General features: G+C 41.4%; 5 non-coding genes across 5 annotated transcripts; all 5 read left to right on the top strand.

Annotated features, from left to right (window-relative positions):
• The first annotated feature begins 11651 nt into the window (after positions 1-11651).
• On the top strand, positions 11652-11769 carry LOC143726451 (5S ribosomal RNA). The gene has a single exon (XR_013198698.1). It is a non-coding gene; the product is annotated as a 5S ribosomal RNA (ribosomal RNA).
• Positions 11770-12136: 367 nt separating this feature from the next.
• Positions 12137-12255, top strand: LOC143726181 (5S ribosomal RNA). Its single transcript, XR_013198436.1, has one exon. It is a non-coding gene; the product is annotated as a 5S ribosomal RNA (ribosomal RNA).
• A 6377-nt stretch (positions 12256-18632) lies between these two features.
• Positions 18633-18751, top strand: LOC143726282 (5S ribosomal RNA). The gene has a single exon (XR_013198534.1). It is a non-coding gene; the product is annotated as a 5S ribosomal RNA (ribosomal RNA).
• Positions 18752-19314: 563 nt separating this feature from the next.
• On the top strand, positions 19315-19433 carry LOC143726180 (5S ribosomal RNA). Its single transcript, XR_013198435.1, has one exon. It is a non-coding gene; the product is annotated as a 5S ribosomal RNA (ribosomal RNA).
• A 367-nt stretch (positions 19434-19800) lies between these two features.
• Positions 19801-19919, top strand: LOC143726179 (5S ribosomal RNA). Its single transcript, XR_013198434.1, has one exon. It is a non-coding gene; the product is annotated as a 5S ribosomal RNA (ribosomal RNA).
• The last annotated feature ends 1814 nt before the right edge of the window (positions 19920-21733 follow it).

Raw genomic sequence — 21733 nt, 5'->3', positions numbered from 1 at the left:
ACATTAAAAAGCTGCAAAATAGAGACTATGTTGTTTCCTTCATGCACCTGCCCGTCTACCTGGAGGATAGAGAAATAATTGAAAAATTGGAGGGATGGGGAGTTTAATCCCATTTCAAAGATTAAAAGAAGACACTACCCGGGCACGGATATTGAGGATGGAACGAGGTTCCTTAAAGTAAGGTTCCCGAAAGAGGTGGCATCGTTGCCTTACAGCACAAGGCTGGAAACGGCAGAGGGGCAGCAGTATTTTAGGGTGATGCACAGTCACCAGGTGAAGACCTGTCGGCTGTGCATGAGCCCAGATCATCTGCTAAAAGAGTGCCCAGATTTTAAATGCCACAAATGTGAAGAAAGAGGACACTTTGCAAGAGACTGTAACGCAGCCAGGTGCCCGGAGTATCGGAAAATTTTAAATAAATGTGAGTGTTTGATGGAGGAAGAGGAAGGAGGTAGGGAACACCAGGTGGACGGACAGGTGCATGAAGGAAACAACGAGGAGGAAAGACAAACTGATGCAGGACAAGAAAAACAAGTTATACAACAAAAAGAAACAGAAGAAGGAACGAGCAACAGAGAGGAGGAAGGAGAGCAAGAGAACAATAAAGATAAAGAACAAACAATGGAACAGGACATGCAATGGTCAGCAATGGGAATATCGGACAGTAGTAAAAGTTATCGGGATGACATGGAGAAGGATGAAATAACGATGGACAACATGGAGAACAACAGAGGAGGGAGAGGACAAATAAGAAGAAGGTCATTGAAGTTTGAGCCAAATCTGGAAAATGCAAGAAAAAAGACTACGACAAGGGGCCGAGATCAAAGTGCAAACAGATATGAAGTGTTAAAGGACCTGGAGGGAGAAAATGGAGAATAATGTTTTTTAGGTATTTATTTTTCTTTCTTTTAATGGTTTTAAGTTGTGTTACTTTTAATGCAAGGGGACTGATGGACATGGGAAAATTTGAAAGAGTGAAAGAAAAGTGTAGAGGAGAAGATGTTATTGTTTTACAAGAAACAAATTGGAAAGAGAGTGTGATGATGGAATATAAAAAGAAATGGGAAGGGGATATTTTATATAATAATGGGGATGGTAGGCTTGGAAGAGGGGTGGCGTTTTTAATGAGAAAAGATGCTTTTAATACAACCAAAGTGGTGTACAAAGATACGATAAGAAAATGCATGGCTGTGGAAGTAAATTACGAAGGATGTGAATTGATTTTAGTGAATGTACATGCACCAACAGAAGAGAAAGAAAAGAAAGAATTTTTTAATTGTTTAAGGAGTGTAATAAAGAAATATAAGGAAATAATAATGATGGGGGATTTTAACACTGTTTTTAGCAAACAAGACATGGCAGAGGGGATGGTTTTTAAATCAGACACAGGGAGGAAAGAATTAAATGAATTGATGAGGGAAAATAATTTAATAGATGTATGGAGAGAGAGAAATGGGAGGAAAAAAGTTTATTCAAGGAAGCAAATAGTGGGGCATTTTATATGTAAAACAAGAATTGATTATGTGTTATGTACAAGAAATGTGGAGAACTTTATAAAAAAAATCAGCTATGAAGAAACTAGTTTTAGTGATCATAAGTTTGTACGTTTTAAAATAGATTGGAGTAATGTGCAAAGGGGACCGGGTACGTGGATTTTAAATACAGAGATTTTAAAGAATGAAGATTATGTTGCAGAGATAAAAGGAATTATAGAGAAAGAGAAGGATAATGCAATGTATGAGGAAGATAAAAGAATGTGGTGGGAGAATGTTAAATATCTAATTAAAAGGTTTTCAATAAAGTATTGCAGCATCTTACAAACAAGTAAAAGACACAAAGAAAAAGAAACAAAGGAGACGTTAGAAAGAGAATTAAATAATGAGAATAAAGACATACAAAAGATAAAAGAAATAGAGGAGAATTTGAAAGAAATAGAAGAAAAAGAATATGAGGGGGCAAGATTAAGAAGTAAGAACAAATATATGGTGGAGGGGGAGAAATGCACAAAGTTCTTTTTTGACTTGGAGAAAAAAAGGGCACAAGTTGGAATAATAAAAGAAATAAAAGGGAAAAGTGGAGAGATTGTGGAGGGGAATGAAAAAGTGCTAGAGGAGATAAAGGCTTTTTATGAGGATCTTTTTAAAACGACTCGGTTACTAACGTAACCTCGGTTCCCTGAGAGGAGGGAACGAGTATTGCGTAAGTAGCTTACGCTATGGGAAAACTCCTTTTCTCGAGAATATTGAAGTCTTTATGTAAAACGCATTGCAGCTGCACAGCTGACAGCAATGAACGAAGGCAGCTCGGTCATTGGCTGTGCTGCGGCAACTTGCTCGAACCAATGACGGGGCGACTCTGAATGCGCGACCAATGAGCGTGCTTCGCGCCCGCGCGCGTCAGAGCCCGCCAAGATGGGCGTGGCCAAGAGCTATATATTGGGCGCCCCGTCATGAGAGTTCTTTAGGTTAAAACGACTGAAGCGAACTAACCAAGCACAAGCACGGCAGCTTACGCAATACTCGTTCCCTCCTCTCAGGGAACCGAGGTTACGTTAGTAACCGAGTCGTTCCCTTTCGAGAGGTCTCTCCTATTGCGTAAGTAGCTTACGCTATGGGAACACCATGCAAAACGCCGTGCGTGCTGAACTTCGCCTTATGATAGCCAGAGGCAGGTGCCTGAGCTAAAAAAGCAAAGTTATCATCCAACTAGCCGGCAGAGGCGAGCTTTATATGTGGGAAAGAATACAGAGCGGCTAGAAGGCGCTCAGTGTGACACAAGCACATACATAATCTAGATACGAACTCGTAGTTCAACTAGCATCATGCTGATAGTACATTGGAATGCAGTGTCGGGACCTGTAGGTTGTAGAACCTGATAAATGTGGACGGTGAGGCCCAGCCTGCCGCCGCACAAATATCCTCGATCGGTATCCCGCTCGACCATGCCCAGGAAGAAGCCACACTCCTGGTGGAGTGTGCTTTGACTCCCCAGGGGCATTGAAGTCCCTTAGCTTCATAAGCCAGCGCTATAGCTTCAACTATCCAGTGAGAGATTCTCTGCTTTGAAACGGCGGAACCTTTCGTACGGCCGCCAAAGCATACAAACAGTTGTTCTGTCTGTCTGAATAGGGCAGAACGCTCCAAATACACTCTGAGAGCCCTAACGGGGCAGAGTAGATTAGCGTCGTGTTCGTCTGCTGGGGACGATAGCGCAGTTAGGGAGATAACCTGTGCTCTGAAGGGAGTGGTGAGCACTTTAGGAATATACCCATGTTTCGGTCTAAGGACGACCCTGCAGTCGTTAGGTCCGAATTCTAGGCAGGCAGCGCTTGTCGAAAGCGCGTGCAGGTCGCCCACTCTCTTGACCGAGGCGAGTGCCAGCAAGAGCGCAGTCTTGAGCGAGAGCTGTTTAAGGTGCACGGTTCGGAGTGGTTCGAACGGAGGCCCTTTAAGAGCGTCTAGGACAGTAGCTAGGTCCCAGATCGGCACTGAGGGGGGGCGTGAAGGGTTCATCCTCCTAGCGCCCCTTAGGAAACGAATAATTAGGTCGTTTCTTCCCAATGGACGTTCCATTACAGGGTCGTGTGATGCTGTGATGGCCGCCACATATACTTTGAGCGTGGAGGGGGCGCGGCCCGCCTCCAGAAGCCCTTGTAGAAAAGCGAGTACGTTCGTAATCTCGCATGTTTCAGGGTTCAGGCCCTTGGCATTACACCAGACACTGAACACTTTCCATTTCTGGGCATATAAGCGTCTCGTGGAGGGCGCCCGCGCCTCAGCGATGGTTTTTAGTGCTCCGCTCGTGAGGTTCCTGGGAACCCGTTGAGGGGCCATGCATGAAGGGCCCACAGATCGGGGCGGGGATGAAATATCATCCCGTTGGCCTGACTGAGGAGGTCTGGCCTCAGTGGAATCGGCCGTGGTGCAGATTGCATTTGCATCAGATCTGGAAACCATGTTTGGTTCTTCCAGAGTGGGGCTATCAGCAGCACTGCGTCTTTCTCCTCTCTGACCCGACTGATGACCTGCGGTAGCATCGCGATCGGGGGAAAGGCATATAAGGGACGGCTCGGCCAGCTCTGGGCGAGCGCATCCATGCTTTTCGTGAAGAAAAGAGGGCAGTGCGCGTTCTCCTTGGAGGCGAAGAGGTCGATCTCCGCTTTGCCAAAGGTTTTCCATAACCAGTGAATCGTCAGCGGGTTGAGAGCCCATTCTCCTGGGAGAATTTTGTCTCTGGATAGCATGTCCGCCCCCTGGTTCAGGGCACCTGGCACATGCGCTGCTCTCAGCGAGCGCAAGTTGTGCTGGGACCATAAAATGAGTCTCCTGGCCATTGAATGCATGGAGCTCGACCTGAGTCCACCCTGGCGATTTATGTACGATACTACCGTCATGTTGTCCGTTCGGACCAAGACGTGTTCGTTTCTCAGCTGTGGGAGCAGGGCTCTGAGAGCCAAAGCGACCGCTTTCATTTCCAGACAGTTTATGTGTAGGCGCTTCTCCGGGTTTGACCAAAAGCCGGAGACAGGCCTGCCCTCGTAAAGGGCCCCCCAACCTATTTTGGAGACATCTGTCGTTATCATCTTTCTCCTTGTGTTCACACCCAGACTCACGCCTGACTGGTACCAGTCGGCGGCTTTCCAGTGCGTCAGGGCTTTTATACAGCCGTGGTTCGCTCTGATTAAAAGGTGGCCCGAACGCCACGCGTGAGTAGGGACGCGGCTCTTGAGCCAGCGTTGGAGAGGGCGCATATGCAACAATCCTAGCTGGAGTACGGCCGATGCTGAGGCCATGAGACCGAGCATCCTCTGAAACCGCTTGACGGGGGCGAGCGCGCCCGCCCTGAATGATGTTGCAAGGCGCCGGATGGTGAGCGCGCGCTCTGATGAGAGACGCGCTGTCATTTGCATCGAGTCTAGAACTATTCCCAGGAAAGAAATCCTCTGGCTGGGAGATAGTATGCTTTTTGCAAAATTGATTCTTAGACCCAGGCATTCTAAATGGCTGATAATCCAAGATCTGTGTGTTATTAACTGACTCTCTGATTGTGCTAGAATCAGCCAATCGTCGAGATAATTCAGTATTCGCACTCCCCTTCGCCTTAGGGGGGAAAGTGCTGCATCCATACATTTCGTGAATGTACGGGGAGCCAGGGACAGGCCGAACGGAAGTACTGTGTACTGGTACGACTGTCCCTCGAAAGCGAATCTCAGAAACGGCCTGTGATGAGGCGCTATTGGAATGTGAAAGTAAGCATCTTTCAGATCCACTGAGAGAAACCAATCTCCTGGGCGTACTTGCGCGAGGATATGCTTGGTTGTTAACATTCTGAACGAGCGAATCATTAGTGCTTTGTTCAGGTGTCTGAGATCTAGGATGGGGCGGAGACCGCCATCCTTTTTCGGGACGAGAAAATAGCGGCTGTAAAAACCTGCCTCGCTCAGAGAGGGGGGAACAGTTTCCACAGCGCCCTTTTCTATTAGTTTGCGCACCTCGGTGCGTAGAACATGTGAGCACTCTTTTCTCACTTTCGTCTCGACCACAGTCGTAAAACGTGGTGGTCTGCGAGCGCACTGGAGCGAGTATCCGTGCTTTACTATATTCAATACCCATTTCGGCATATCTGGAATATTTTCCCATGCCGCTGCGTGTACAGATATGGGCTGAATACAGGCTAGGGGCGGGCCGCTGTGACACAGGGACCCGGCCAGCGAATCGCCTGAGCTCATAGCTCTCAGAGGCGCGGGCGCGCGCTGAGCAGCTGAGTGAATGGGCGCGTGTGTGATTACAGCAGCGTGCGCTGTGTCTGTAAAACTCGCAGCCTGGGCTGGGGTTGTGTTTGACACTGTAAGGACAGTGTTTATAAGTGGGGGTGCATAAACAGTGGTAGGCACACGCGTCACTTTTATAATGTTTCCCGCTTTTACTGGGGATGAATTTATAACTGTGTGAACAGTGCTTGTGTGTAGTGGTGCGTACATGACCGTAGGCACGTGATCTACATTCATGGGGTGCGCAGCTTGAGCTGGGAATGAATTTGGCACTGTTTTGACAGTATCTGGGAATGCACACCTTGTGGACATGTGAACCCTTAGTGACACAGGCAGAAAAAGACTCTTTTTGTGTTTTCTGTGCGTCGCCGTAAAAACGGCGTTTGTTTGCAGGTGAGCGAGCTCTGTGACTGGCCCATTGACTGCTGTATGAACATATCCAGCCGCCTGTAAGGGGACTGGGTAATGCTTGAGCTTTTGCAGAGAGAGTGGTCCGGCTTTTGCGAGACACGCACTCTCTCTTTTCATTCTTGTGGCTAGGACGGCTTTCGAGGCTCGGGGTTCAGCACAATCTTGGGCCGAGGACCCCGTCGCTCAGAAGGCGGCTTGCGGTTGTGAGAGCGCGAGCGGCGTCGAGCGTCAGCCTGAGGCGCGGGCTGAGAGGCGGTGGGGGCTGTTCTAGCCCGCTGCGGCTGCGGCGGCCTCTGTCTGCTCTGCGATGAGCTGGAGCGCTTGGGCAGGAAATGCCGCATAGCTTGTGAAGCATTCTGGGCCTCAGTGAAGCGTTCGGCGAAACCCTTAACCGCCGGTCCAAACAGCCCGCTGGTGGAGATAGGCGCGTCGAGAAATGGCGCCTTATCCGCGTCCTTCATCTCAGTCAGAGTCAACCACAGATGGCGCTCGAGAACAGTCAAATTAGCCATGGCACGGCCGATAGACTGGGCGGTGGCCTTCGTGGCTCGCAGGGCTATGTCAGTCGCGCTGCGTAGGTCCTTAAAGGCTTCGGGTTCGGGGCCAGACTCGTCCATAGAGCGGAGAAGCTTGGCTTGGAACACTTGAAGTACCGCCATAGAGTGAAGCGCTGATGCAGCTTGGCCGGCGGCGGCGTAGGCGCGACCGGCGAGAGCTGAAGTAGTGCGGCAGGGCTTCGAGGGGTGGGAAGCTTTGGCTTTCCATCCGGTGGTGGAGGGCGGGCAGAGATGATTGGCCACGGCCTCCTCGAGGGGCGGTGTTCCCTCGTAGCCTCTTTCCTTCGCGCCGTCCACAGAGGAGAGCGAGGAAGAAAAAGAAGGCTTTAGGCGCGCAGAGTGGGGGGCTTTCCACGACTTGGTGAGTTCGTCGTGAACTTCCGGGAAGAAGGGAGAAGGCCTTTGCCGAGGGGCCTGCTGGCGCCCCTGCAGAAACCACTCATCCAATCGGCTCCGGGTTGGTTCTTCGGGAGAAGACCAATCGAGCCCGAGGTCTTCCACGGCCTTAGAGAGAACGCGGATAATCTCGCTATCCATGGTGGAGCCCCCGCTCGCGCTAGCTAGCGTCGACGGGGCGGGGTCGAGAGTGGAGCCCGGCCAGTCGTCCGATGCAGCGTCGATTGACAAGCTGTCATCCATTCCCCCGTCGTCCTCGGACGCGCCGAAAGTCACAAGGCCCACCGCTCTGCTAGAGGGGTGTGGGTCCGGCTGGGTGAACTGAACCGGCGGTGGGGAAGGCAAGAGCGGCGGTGAAGCACGCGGAGACTGGCTCGGCGTGACGTCACTGAGCTCAGGTTCAGGAAGCCTCTGTGAGCGGCGCTTTTTCTTAGTGCGCGGCTCGAACAGAGGGATGGCGGCGATGGGCTCGCTCACGGCGAAAGCGGCGAGGCGAGCCCGCAGTGCGGAGAGACCCAGGTCGTCACATTCGGGGCATCCGCCCTTGGTCAAAGCAGCTTCTGCGTGGTCCCGGCCCAGGCAGCGAGCGCAGATGATGTGACGATCCCCGTCCGGGAGAAGGTCTCTGCACGACGCGCAGGAAGGCATTTGAAACAACGCCTTGGAAAATTTGCTCTTTTACAAGTGTCGCAGAGCGAACAGATGTAAATACTTGCGTGAGCAGTACGCCGGATGGCTCAGTAGGATCGCGTTAGAAGGCGGCTGAAGGTGCCGACGTCCTCGTAGCAAATCCCGCTGGTATGCTTTTCGACGGCGAAGCTTCAATAATCCGGAGGATCCAGCGAAGAAGGTGTTCGCTGAAGGAGATTAAATCTAAAGAACTCTCATGACGGGGCGCCCAATATATAGCTCTTGGCCACGCCCATCTTGGCGGGCTCTGACGCGCGCGGGCGCGAAGCGCGCTCATTGGTCGCGCATTCAGAGTCGCCCCGTCATTGGTTCGAGCAAGTTGCCGCAGCACAGCCAATGACCGAGCTGCCTTCGTTCATTGCTGTCAGCTGTGCAGCTGCAATGCGTTTTACATAAAGACTTCAATATTCTCGAGAAAAGGAGTTTTCCCATAGCGTAAGCTACTTACGCAATAGGAGAGACCTCTCGAAAGGGAACAAGAGGGGTAGAAGAAGAGGTAAAAAATAAACTGTTAAATTATATTGAACCAAATTTAAGTGAAGAGGATAAAAAAGAATGTGATGGGGAAATCAAGAAGGATGAGATTGAAAGAGCGATAGATCAACTAAATAAAAGGAAAAGCCCAGGGATAGATGGTTTGGGAAGTGAATTTTATATATGTTTTAAGGAATTTTTAATAGAGATTTTAAAGGAGGTTTTTAGGGAAATTTTTAAAGAGGAAGAGATGAATGAAAGGATGGGAATGGGGCTGATGAAGCTAATATATAAAAAGAAAGGTGAACTAACAGATTTAAAAAACTACAGGCCGATAACAATGTTAAATACTGATGTAAAGATATTAGCAAAGATCCTTGCAAATAGGTTAAAAGAAGTGATGCCACGAATAATAAAAACAAATCAAGCATATGCAGTTAAAGGAAGAGACATAGCAGACATAACGATGAGTATAAGGGACACAATACAATACATAAAAGAAAAGAATGGAGACGGGTATTTAATCAGCTTAGACTTTGAAAAGGCTTTTGATAGAGTGGAGCATGAATATTTGTTTGGGGTTTTAAATAGGTTTGGTTTTGGTGAGAATTTTATGAAATGGATAAAGATTTTATATAAGGGGGCTCTAACAAAAATAAAATGTAACGGATTTTTAACAGAATGTTTTAAAATAACTAGATCAATTAGACAAGGATGTCCACTCTCAGCTTTATTATACTCTCTTGTAGCGGAACCTTTAGGCCTAGCAATAAGAAAAGAAGAGAAAATAAAAGGAATACAAATACAGGAAAGGAAAGCAGAAGGAAAAATTTTCCAATACGCAGATGACACAACAATAATAGTTAAAAGGGAAGAGTGTGTAAAAGAAGTAATGAAGAATGTACAAGAATATTGCAAAGGATCCGGAAGTAAAATTAATGAGGACAAGACGGTATATATGAGGTTCGGGGCAACGTCAGTTTTAACGGAATACTTTAATTTTAAGGAAGTTGAAGAAATTAGAATTTTAGGGATTTTAATGGGAAAGGATGGGAGGCAAGTAAGAGAAAAAATGTGGGAGGAATTGATAACAGGAATAGAGCGGAGGTTGAATTTTTGGAGATTGAGGGCTTTAAATTTGAAAGGGAAGGTTTTAGTATTGAATGTTTTAATGGCTTCAAAGTTGTGGAATGTTTTATATGTGACAGAAATGCCTTTGTGGGTAGAAGGGAGGTTGAAGAAATGTTTTCTTTGTTTTTTGTGGGAGGGTAAACCCCCAAGAATAGCGTATAACACTTTAATAGGGCCATTAGAAGAAGGTGGGTTGGGGTTAATGGATATTAAACAAAGGAAAAATTGCTTAAGGGTTAAAATAGTCAAAAAATTGTTGCAAGACGAAAATGAAACAGAATGGAAGAAAGTTATGAAATATTTTTTAAACAAATGTGGGAATTTTAATTTGGGGGAGGATATTTTATGGATGAAAACAAAAAACTGGATGGCGGAAGGATTATCGGATTTTTATAAGGAAATTTTAAGTGCTTGGGGGGATTTCTTAAATGTAATAGATTATAATCTGAAAGGAAGAGAAAACATTTTAAACCAACCTCTGTTCTTAAACAAAAGTATTTTAAGAGATGGGAAAGAGATCTTTTTTAAAAAATGGATGGATGTGGGTATAACAAGGGTAAGAGATGTTTTGTATGAATTTAAAGAAGGGTTTTTACCATCACAATTTATAATGGATGCAATGGAGGAAGCAAAAGAGGAATGCAGCAAACGAGAAATAGAGAATAAATACGAAATTATCAAATACGCAATACCGGAGGAATGGATTAAAAGAATAGAAAACATGGAGGAATGGAAGAAAGAGAAAGACATTTATGTCAGACTTAAAGGAAAACTATGTAATTTTAAGGAGTGTAATGTGAAAGATTTTTATTGTTATTTTAGAGATGGTGTTTTTAAAGAACCAGTTGCTAACATTTTTTGGGTACAGAAAATTAAGGACCTGAAAAAAGAAAGTATATGGAGAAATATGAGGGGAAAGTTTGTGGAAGCAAAACTTGAATGTTTAGAGTATTTTATAAGGCACAAAGTAATTTTTACCGAATGTATTTTAACTAAGATTGGAATGGAACAGAATGCAACATGTAAAGTATGCCAAGAAGAAGACGAAGGGATTTTACATTTGTTTTTATACTGCAAAGAGTTGGAGGGTTTTTATAGAAAATGCAAAAGGGTGATAAAAGAATTAATTGAGGACTGGGATGAAGATGTAATAGAATGGAAGAGGATAGTGATGTTTGGATGGGAGGAAAATTGTCAAAGTAAACAGTTTGTGAACCTGTTAGTAATGTTGATAAAAAATGCAGTATGGGAAAGAAGAAATGTGGCAAAAAAAGGAAAAGTGGTGCTTGATGTTTGGAATGTTCTTAAAAGGAGAACAGAAAGATATATTGAAGGATTGTATTGGTATTTTAAGTATGAAAAAATGTTGCAAAGCTTTTATGTTGTTTTTACTCCAAGGGTTTCTAAAGTTTTAAAAGATCTAGCATGGAATGTACCTGAAAGTGATTTGGATTTTTAATTTTAATTTTTACTTTTATTTTGTATATTTTAAATGGCATCATGATATTTTTCACAAGGACAAGGTTCACGTGACATTCTCTCTCTGGATTTCGAGGATCGGTTCAGGCAGATTCTGTAGGCTGTGGTTGTGGTCTCTGCATTCTGTCTGTTTTTATTGGTCCACACCTTTTGCTCTTTCATTGTGACATTACTAGAGGTGTGCAAATTTCTTCTCTGCTGATTTTCCTACTTATTGCTTGTAGATGATTGGTTGTAAATGTATGAGAAATAAAAAAAATAAAAGAAATAAAAAAAAGGCACGCCCGATCTCGTCTGATCTCGGAAGCTAAGCAGGGTCGGGCCTGGTTAGTACTTGGATGGGAGACCGCTTGGGAATACCAGGTGCTGTAAGCTTTTAAAAAAAATAAATAAAAAAAAAAGAGTGCCTGAGCTTCAAAAAGCCTTAAAAAGTCTCTGAGATTCTTCAGAAAGCATGAAAGAGTTTGAGTTTTTTCAAAAGTTCTTCTTAGTCTTCTTCACTAATGGTCTAAGCTTTTAAATAAGGCCTGGTTAGTACTTGGATGGGAGGCCGCATGGGAATACTGGGTGTTGTAAGCTTTTTTAAGAAAAAAAAAAAGAGTCCCTGAGCTTCTTCAAAAAGCCTTAAAAAGTCTCTGAGATTCTTCAGAAAGCATGAAAGAGTTTGAGTTTTTTCAAAAGTTGTTAGTTTTCTTCACTAATGGTCTAACCTTTTAAATAGCCCAATTTTGGCAGCAGTTTTCGCTTAGGCCATACCACCTTGGGCACGCCCGATCTCGTCTGATCTCGGAAGCTAAGCAGGGTCGGGCCTGGTTAGTACTTGGATGGGAGACCGCCTGGGAATACCAGGTGCTGTAAGCTTTAAAAAAAAAAAAAAAAAAAAGCGTGCCTGAGTTTCAAAAAGCCTTAAAAAGTCTCTGAGATTCTTCAGAAAGCATGAAAGAGTTTGAGTTTTTTCAAAAGTTCTTCTTAGTCTTCTTCACTAATGGTCTAAGCTTTTAAATAAGGCCTGGTTAGTACTTGGATGGGAGGCCGCATGGGAATACTGGGTGTTGTAAGTTTTTTTAAGAAAAAAAAAAAGAGTCCCTGAGCTTCTTCAAAAAGCCTTAAAAAGTCTCTGAGATTCTTCAGAAAGCATGAAAGAGTTTGAGTTTTTTCAAAAGTTGTTCTTAGTTTTCTTCACTAATGGTCTAACCTTTTAAATAGCCCAATTTTGGCAGCAGTTTTCGCTTACGGCCATACCACCTTGGGCACGCCCGATCTCGTCTGATCTCGGAAGCTAAGCAGGGTCGGGCCTGGTTAGTACTTGGATGGGAGACCGCCTGGGAATACCAGGTGCTGTAAGCTTTTAAAAATAAAAATAAAAAAAAAGAGTGCCTGAGCTTCAAAAAGCCTTAAAAAGTCTCTGAGATTCTTCAGAAAGCATGAAAGAGTTTGAGTTTTTTCAAAAGTTCTTCTTAGTCTTCTTCACTAATGGTCTAAGCTTTTAAATAAGGCCTGGTTAGTACTTGGATGGGAGGCCGCATGGGAATACTGGGTGTTGTAAGCTTTTTTAAGAAAAAAAAAAAAGAGTCCCTGAGCTTCTTCAAAAAGCCTTAAAAAGTCTCTGAGATTCTTCAGAAAGCATGAAAGAGTTTGAGTTTTTTCAAAAGCTGTTCTTAGTTTTCTTCACTAATGGTCTAACCTTTTAAATAGCCCAATTTTGGCAGCAGTTTTCGCTTACGGCCATACCACCTTGGGGCACTGTTGAGCAACCAGGAAGTGGTGTGTCTGCAAAACCAAGAGGTTCTCTGATTTTTTGTTTGTTTTATGGTTTTTTTGTTTAAAAGTTTGTGTTAGTTTTTTTGTAGTATAGTTTTGTTTTTTTGTTTTAAACCACAAACCAGCAGCTGCGTGCTGCCTGGGGAGTGGTTTTTGTTTTGTTTTTTTCGTTAGAATGAGTGATACGGACAGACTACTCGGCATCAACACGGAAATGGCGGCAGAAACTGAAATGGCAAAAGAACAAAGGACTGAATTAAGACAACGAGAAAAGATCATAAGCAACACCAAAAGACTATACAAGAAGGAGGCAACAATAACTATTGATGTGAGTGAAACAAGAGATGCCAATGGAGAGAATATCATCAAAGCAATAACAAAGAAAATCGGTGTGGAAGGAATTTTGGCAGTGCGCCCAAAACAACAGAAACAATATGAGGTAACAATGGAAAATGAGGATTTATGTGATGAACTGTTAAACGGACTGGAGATTAATGGACAAATGTGTGAAGTGAAGAAGTTGGAAGACAGGGAGTATGTAGTATCGTTTATGCATCTACCCGTTTATCTGGAGGACGAGGAAATCATAACAAAACTGGAGGGGTGGGGAGTTATCCCCGTCTCAACTGTAAAGAGGAGATACTATCCAGGCACGGGCATTGAAGATGGCACAAGGTTCATTAAGGCAAAATTCCCAAGAGAGGTTGCGTCACTTCCATACAGTACGCGGTTTGAGACAGCAGAGGGAACTCAGCATTTTCGGGTGATACACAATAAGCAGGTTAAAACCTGCCGGTTGTGTATGAGCCCGGAGTATATCCTGAAAGACTGTCCAGATTTCAAGTGTCGCAAATGTGAGGAGCATGGCCACTTTGCACGGGAATGCAATGCAGTGAAGTGCCCAGACTGTTTTAAAACACTAAACAAATGTGAATGCTGGATGCAGAACAACGAGGAAGAGGAGGAGCAACAAGTGAACGGGCAGATGCATAACGATACTACAGAAACTCAAGAAACAAACAAAAAGGAAGAACAATATGAGACAACAGGAGGAGAGAAACAAGGGACTAGTAAAGAACAAGAAAATGAGGAGCAACAGGAAGTAGGAGATCAAGAGGAAAGAATGGAGGAAGATGAATCAACAGAAGAAACAATATCAAGGGGAGAAGAACTGAATGAAGTAAAACTGGCACGAGATGAAGGAAAGAAGAACCAAACGGAGGCACAAAATGACAGAGAACTGGGAATAATGCCACGAAGAAAACAACAGAAGGTAACACCTAATTTAGAACTGGCAAAAAGAAAAAGACCTAAACAATTAGATAATACGGTTGAGGGGTTGAGAAGGGAAGACGGAGAAGATAATCAAGAATGAACGTTTTTAATTATTTATTTTTGTACAGTATGGTTTTAAATTTGGTATGTTGGAATGCAAGAGGTTTAATCGGTAAAAGGAAATTTGAAATGTTAAATGAACTATGTAAAAAACAAGATGTGATAATTTTACAAGAAACAAACTGGAAAGAAGAAATGATAGAGGATGTGAAAAATAGATGGAAAGGGCAAATATTTTATAATAATGGTGATGGAAGGTTGGGAAGAGGGGTAGCAATTTTAATAAGAGAAAATGTTGAAATTAATTCATGTGAAGTATATAATGACAAAAAAGGCAAATGTAATGGGATTAAAATTACACAAGGTGATAATGAATTTGTGATAATTAACTTGCATGCACCTACGCATGAGGGAGAAAAAAGGGAATTTTTTGAGGGAATTAGGATTTTAACAAAGAAATGGAATAATTTAATTTTAGTTGGGGATTTTAATACAGTTTTTAGTAAAATTGACATGGCGGATGGGATGGTTTTTAAAACAGATGTGGGAAGGAAAGTGTTAAAAGAGATGATGGAGGAGAGAAATTTGATTGATGTCTGGAGAGATGAAAATGAAAGAAAAAGAGACTTTTCCAGAAGACAATTAGTAGGGAATTTCATGTGTCAGACAAGAATAGATTTTATTTTGAGTGTAAGGGAAATGGAATGTTTTCTGGAGGAAATTTGTTATAAGGATACCAGCTTGAGTGATCATAAGATGCTTTTATGGAAAATTGATTTTAGTAGAGAAAAAAAAGGGCCTGGTGTGTGGATTTTAAATTCAGGAATACTGGCAAATGAAAGTTACAGAATAGGAATTGAAGGAATATTAGAAAAAGAGAAAGAGGATGGAATGTACTTTGAAGATAAAAGATTGTGGTGGCAAAATGTAAAATATGAAATAAAGAAATATTCTATGAATTACAGTAAACTGGTACAGAGGGTCAAAAAAGCAAAAGAGGTAAAAATAAGGGCAAAGCTAAGAGACGAGACAAATAAAAGTAAAGTACAGATAGAACAGATAATACGGTGGGAAGAAGAGCTAAGGAAATTTGAGGAAGAAAAGTGTAAAGGAGCAATATTAAGAAGTAAGGCAAAATATACAATTGAAGGAGAGAAATGTACAAAATTTTTCTTTGGTTTAGAAAAAAACAGAAGAAAAGCGGAAATGATAAAAGAATTACAAAATAAAAAAGGAGAAATAGTGAAGGACATAAAAGGGATTTTAAAAGAAGTAAAAGAGTATTATGGAGAACTTTTTGGAACAAAAGGAATAGATGAAAAAGAGAAAAACCTATTACTAGAGTGTGTTACGGCTAAAGTAAGTAAAGAGGATAAGGAAGAATGTGAAAAAGAAATTAGCAAAGAGGAAATTATACAAGCTATAAATAGTTTAAAAGGAAGGAAAAGCCCAGGCACGGATGGGATAGTAAATGAATTCTATAAAGTTTTTAAAGAGAGAATAAGTGAAATTTTACAAGAAGTATATCAGGAGATTTTTAAGAAAGGGGAAATTGACCAGAGGATGAGTATGGGATTGATGAAATTGATTTATAAAAGGAAAGGAAGTAAAAATATTTTAAATAATTTTAGGCCAATAACAATGTTAAATACAGATTTGAAAATACTAGCTAAGGTTCTTGCAAACAGACTTAAAAATGTTTTACCAACAGTTATAATGACTAACCAAGCGTATGGGGTGAGAGGGAGAGATATTGCAGATATTACAGGTGGTATAAGAGACATAATAAGTTATTTAAATGAAACGCAGGAGGATGGATATGTTGTTAATTTAGATTTTGAAAAGGCTTTTGATAGGGTAGAACATGGGTTTTTATTTTCAATTTTAGAACATTTTGGGTTTGGGAAAAATTTTAATGATTGGATAAAGATTTTATATAAAAATGTAATGACAAGAGTAAAGTGTAATGGGTTTTTAACTGAACCTTTTAGAATAACCAGGTCTATTAGACAAGGATGTCCACTTTCTGCACAGCTGTATACTTTGGTAGCAGAACCTATAGGATTAATGATTAAAAAAGATGAATGTATAAAAGGTATTAGAATAGAAGAAGGCAAAGAAGAAAAAAGGATATTTCAGTATGCAGATGACACAACGTTGTTTTTAAAAGATTTAGAAAGTGTGAAGGAAGTAATGAGAAAAGTAGAGAGATATGGAAAAGGAACAGGAGCAAGAGTGAATGAAGAAAAGACAGTGTACATGAGGTTTGGAAGGGTACCAAATTTGGTTGGGATTGTACATTTTGAGGAAGTAAAAGAAACAAAAATTTTGGGGGTGACTTTAGGGAAAGATGAGAAGGGGGCAAGAGAAAGAATGTTTGAAATGATGGTGGAAGAAATGGAGAGGAGATTAATTTTTTGGAGGGGAAGGATGTTAAGTTTGAAAGGGAAAATTTTAGTGGTAAATGCATTAATGTTATCTAAAATGTGGTATATTTTAACTGTTAGTGCAACACCAAGATGGGTGGAAATGAGACTGAAAAGATGCGTGACAGAATTCGTTTGGGAGAAAAAACCCCCAAGAGTTGCATATAACACTTTGATTGGACAGACAGATAAAGGAGGGATGGGGTTAGCTGATGTAGAACTAAAGAAGAAAAGTATGAGGATCAAAGTGGTGAAAAAATATATAGATGAAGAGGAAAAGGGGGAATGGAAAGAAACAATGAAATATTTTTTGAACAAATGTGGGGAGGTGAAATTGGGGGATAGTGTTTTATGGATGAAAATGAAGGAGTGGATGTTTAAAGGAGTACCAGAATTTTATAAGGAAGTTTTAAAAGCTTGGGGTTTTTTCCTCTCTAAGGTGGATTTTAAGCCAGCGGAGAGAGAAGAGATTTTAAACCAACCATTGTTTTTTAATAAAAATATTGTGAATAATGGGAAGGAAATGTTTTTTAAAAAATGGTGGGAGGTTGGAATTTCAAGAGTAAGAGATATATTGTATGAAATAAGGGACGGATTTTTACCAATGCAAGTGATCATTGATGAGTTAGAGGAGGCAAAGGAAGAGTATGATATAAGTTGTGTAAAGAAACAATATGAAGAGATGAAAAATGCAATACCTAATGAGTGGCTGAATAAAATACAGAGTGGGGAGAGAAGAAAGAAGGGAGAATTGAAATGTTTTTTTATAAATCAAGGTAAAAGAATAGAGTTAAAATTGGGGAATATGAAAATGTTTTATCATGTTTTTATGGAAGAGGCTTTTAAAAAGCCGAATTCAAATGAGATGTGGTTGAGACATTTTAATGGTTTGAGTGAGAAAGAAATATGGAAAAATATGAGAGGGGTTTTAATAAGCACAGAATTGGAAAGCTTGGATTATTTTATTAGGCATAATGTTATTTATTCAGAAATGAGACTGTGTTTAATGAAAAAAGAGCTAAATGCATTGTGTAAGGTGTGTAAAAAACAAGATGAAGGTTTGCTGCATTTGTTTTTACTGTGTGAAAAATTAAGTGCCTTTTTAAAAATGGTAAAGAATATGATAAATGAGCTAAGGGAAAAAACAGAAGAGGGAGATTGGCAAAGAATTTTGATGTTAGGAATGGAGGAGAAGTGTAAAAACAAAGAGGTTATAAATCTTTTATTTATGCTTGCAAGAAAGGCTATTTGGAAAAGAAGGAATATAGTTAAAATTAGAGATGTTGCGATAGATGTGTGGATTCTATATAAAAATATGGTGAAAGACTATATGTTAACACTCTATAACTATTGGAGATTGGAGGGAAAAGAAGAAGTGTTTTTTAAAATGTACACAAATGAAGTGGGAAATATATTTAAGAAATATAAAATAGAACTAGACATATAAAGGAGGCAAAGAATTTAAGATCTGGTTGGGGAAAACTGTAACAAATATTTCTGAGATCAAGTTGTTTTTAATGAGAATTGTCTGTATTTGTGCACTTTGTTCTGTATTGTTTTAAGAATTTTTAATTAAAAAAAAAAAAAAAAAAAAAAAAAAAAAAGTCACGCCCGATCTCGTCTGATCTCGGAAGCTAAGCAGGGTCGGGCCTGGTTAGTACTTGGATGGGAGACCGCCTGGGAATACCAGGTGCTGTGAGCTTTTTTGATTTAAAAAAAAAAAAAAAAAAGGCACGCCCGATCTCGTCTGATCTCGGAAGCTAAGCAGGGTCGGGCCTGGTTAGTACTTGGATGGGAGACCGCCTGGGAATACCAGGTGCTGTAAGCTTTTTTTTTTTTTTTAAATAAAATAAAAAAGAGTCCCTGAGCTTCAAAAAGCCTTAAAAAGTCTCGGAGATTCTTCAGAAAGCATGAAAGAGTTTGAGTTTTTTCAAAAGTTCTTCTTAGTCTTCTTCACTAATGGTCTAAGCTTTTAAATAAGGCCTGGTTAGTACTTGGATGGGAGGCCGCATGGGAATACTGGGTGTTGTAAGCTTTTTTAAGAAGAAAAAAAAGAGTCCCTGAGCTTCTTCAAAAAGCCTTAAAAAGTCTCTGAGATTCTTCAGAAAGCATGAAAGAGTTTGAGTTTTTTCAAAAGTTGTTCTTAGTTTTCTTCACTAATGGTCTAACCTTTTAAATAGACCAATTTTGGCAGCAGTTTTCGCTTACGGCCATACTACCTTGGGCACGCCCGATCTCGTCTGATCTCGGAAGCTAAGCAGGGTCGGGCCTGGTTAGTACTTGGATGGGAGACCGCCTGGGAATACCAGGTGCTGTAAGCTTTTAAAAAAAAAACAAAAAGAGTGCCTGAGCTTCAAAAAGCCTTAAAAAGTCTCTGAGATTCTTCAGAAAGCATGAAAGAGTTTGAGTTTTTTCAAAAGTTCTTCTTAGTCTTCTTCACTAATGGTCTAAGCTTTTAAATAAGGCCTGGTTAGTACTTGGATGGGAGGCCGCATGGGAATACTGGGTGTTGTAAGCTTTTTTAAGAAAAAAAAAAAGAGTGCCTGAGCTTCAAAAAGCCTTAAAAAGTCTCTGAGATTCTTCAGAAAGCATGAAAGAGTTTGAGTTTTTTCAAAAGTTCTTCTTAGTCTTCTTCACTAATGGTCTAAGCTTTTAAATAAGGCCTGGTTAGTACTTGGATGGGAGGCCGCATGGGAATACTAGGTGTTGTAAGCTTTTTTAAGAAAAAAATAAAAAGAGTCCCTGAGCTTCTTCAAAAAGCCTTAAAAAGTCTCTGAGATTCGTCAGAAAGCATGAAAGAGTTTGAGTTTTTTCAAAAGTTGTTCTTAGTTTTCTTCACTAGTGGTCTAACCTTTTAAATAGCCCAATTTTGGCAGCAGTTTTTGCTTACGGCCATACCACCTTGGGCACGCCCGATCTCGTCTGATCTCGGAAGCTAAGCAGGGTCGGGCCTGGTTAGTACTTGGATGGGAGACCGCCTGGGAATACCAGGTGCTGTAAGCTTTAAAAAAAAAAAAAAAAAAAAGAGTGCCTGAGTTTCAAAAAGCCTTAAAAAGTCTCTGAGATTCTTCAGAAAGCATGAAAGAGTTTGAGTTTTTTCAAAAGTTCTTCTTAGTCTTCTTCACTAATGGTCTAAGCTTTTAAATAAGGCCTGGTTAGTACTTGGATGGGAGGCCGCATGGGAATACTGGGTGTTGTAAGTTTTTTTAAGAAAAAAAAAAAGAGTCCCTGAGCTTCTTCAAAAAGCCTTAAAAAGTCTCTGAGATTCTTCAGAAAGCATGAAAGAGTTTGAGTTTTTTCAAAAGTTGTTCTTAGTTTTCTTCACTAATGGTCTAACCTTTTAAATAGCCCAATTTTGGCAGCAGTTTTCGCTTACGGCCATACCACCTTGGGCACGCCCGATCTCGTCTGATCTCGGAAGCTAAGCAGGGTCGGGCCTGGTTAGTACTTGGATGGGAGACCGCCTGGGAATACCAGGTGCTGTAAGCTTTTAAAAATAAAAATAAAAAAAAAGAGTGCCTGAGCTTCAAAAAGCCTTAAAAAGTCTCTGAGATTCTTCAGAAAGCATGAAAGAGTTTGAGTTTTTTCAAAAGTTCTTCTTAGTCTTCTTCACTAATGGTCTAAGCTTTTAAATAAGGCCTGGTTAGTACTTGGATGGGAGGCCGCATGGGAATACTGGGTGTTGTAAGCTTTTTTAAGAAAAAAAAAAAAGAGTCCCTGAGCTTCTTCAAAAAGCCTTAAAAAGTCTCTGAGATTCTTCAGAAAGCATGAAAGAGTTTGAGTTTTTTCAAAAGCTGTTCTTAGTTTTCTTCACTAATGGTCTAACCTTTTAAATAGCCCAATTTTGGCAGCAGTTTTCGCTTACGGCCATACCACCTTGGGGCACTGTTGAGCAACCAGGAAGTGGTGTGTCTGCAAAACCAAGAGGTTCTCTGATTTTTTGTTTGTTTTAAGGTTTTTTTGTTTAAAAGTTTGTGTTAGTTTTTTTGTAGTATAGTTTTGTTTTTTTGTTTTAAACCACAAACCAGCAGCTGCGTGCTGCCTGGGGAGTGGTTTTTGTTTTGTTTTTTTCGTTAGAATGAGTGATACGGACAGACTACTCGGCATCAACACGGAAATGGCGGCAGAAACTGAAATGGCAAAAGAACAAAGGACTGAATTAAGACAACGAGAAAAGATCATAAGCAACACCAAAAGACTATACAAGAAGGAGGCAACAATAACTATTGATGTGAGTGAAACAAGAGATGCCAATGGAGAGAATATCATCAAAGCAATAACAAAGAAAATCGGTGTGGAAGGAATTTTGGCAGTGCGCCCAAAACAACAGAAACAATATGAGGTAACAATGGAAAATGAGGATTTATGTGATGAACTGTTAAACGGACTGGAGATTAATGGACAAATGTGTGAAGTGAAGAAGTTGGAAGACAGGGAGTATGTAGTATCGTTTATGCATCTACCCGTTTATCTGGAGGACGAGGAAATCATAACAAAACTGGAGGGGTGGGGAGTTATCCCCGTCTCAACTGTAAAGAGGAGATACTATCCAGGCACGGGCATTGAAGATGGCACAAGGTTCATTAAGGCAAAATTCCCAAGAGAGGTTGCGTCACTTCCATACAGTACGCGGTTTGAGACAGCAGAGGGAACTCAGCATTTTCGGGTGATACACAATAAGCAGGTTAAAACCTGCCGGTTGTGTATGAGCCCGGAGTATATCCTGAAAGACTGTCCAGATTTCAAGTGTCGCAAATGTGAGGAGCATGGCCACTTTGCACGGGAATGCAATGCAGTGAAGTGCCCAGACTGTTTTAAAACACTAAACAAATGTGAATGCTGGATGCAGAACAACGAGGAAGAGGAGGAGCAACAAGTGAACGGGCAGATGCATAACGATACTACAGAAACTCAAGAAACAAACAAAAAGGAAGAACAATATGAGACAACAGGAGGAGAGAAACAAGGGACTAGTAAAGAACAAGAAAATGAGGAGCAACAGGAAGTAGGAGATCAAGAGGAAAGAATGGAGGAAGATGAATCAACAGAAGAAACAATATCAAGGGGAGAAGAACTGAATGAAGTAAAACTGGCACGAGATGAAGGAAAGAAGAACCAAACGGAGGCACAAAATGACAGAGAACTGGGAATAATGCCACGAAGAAAACAACAGAAGGTAACACCTAATTTAGAACTGGCAAAAAGAAAAAGACCTAAACAATTAGATAATACGGTTGAGGGGTTGAGAAGGGAAGACGGAGAAGATAATCAAGAATGAACGTTTTTAATTATTTATTTTTGTA

The sequence above is a fragment of the Siphateles boraxobius genome, unplaced genomic scaffold, assembly GCF_051911475.1.
Source record: "Siphateles boraxobius isolate OS27281-9 unplaced genomic scaffold, OSU_SipBor_1 77, whole genome shotgun sequence".
Lineage (NCBI taxonomy): Eukaryota > Metazoa > Chordata > Actinopteri > Cypriniformes > Leuciscidae > Siphateles > Siphateles boraxobius.
The sequence above is the reverse complement of the archived record's forward strand: the minus strand, read 5'-3'. Positions and strand labels throughout refer to the sequence as shown.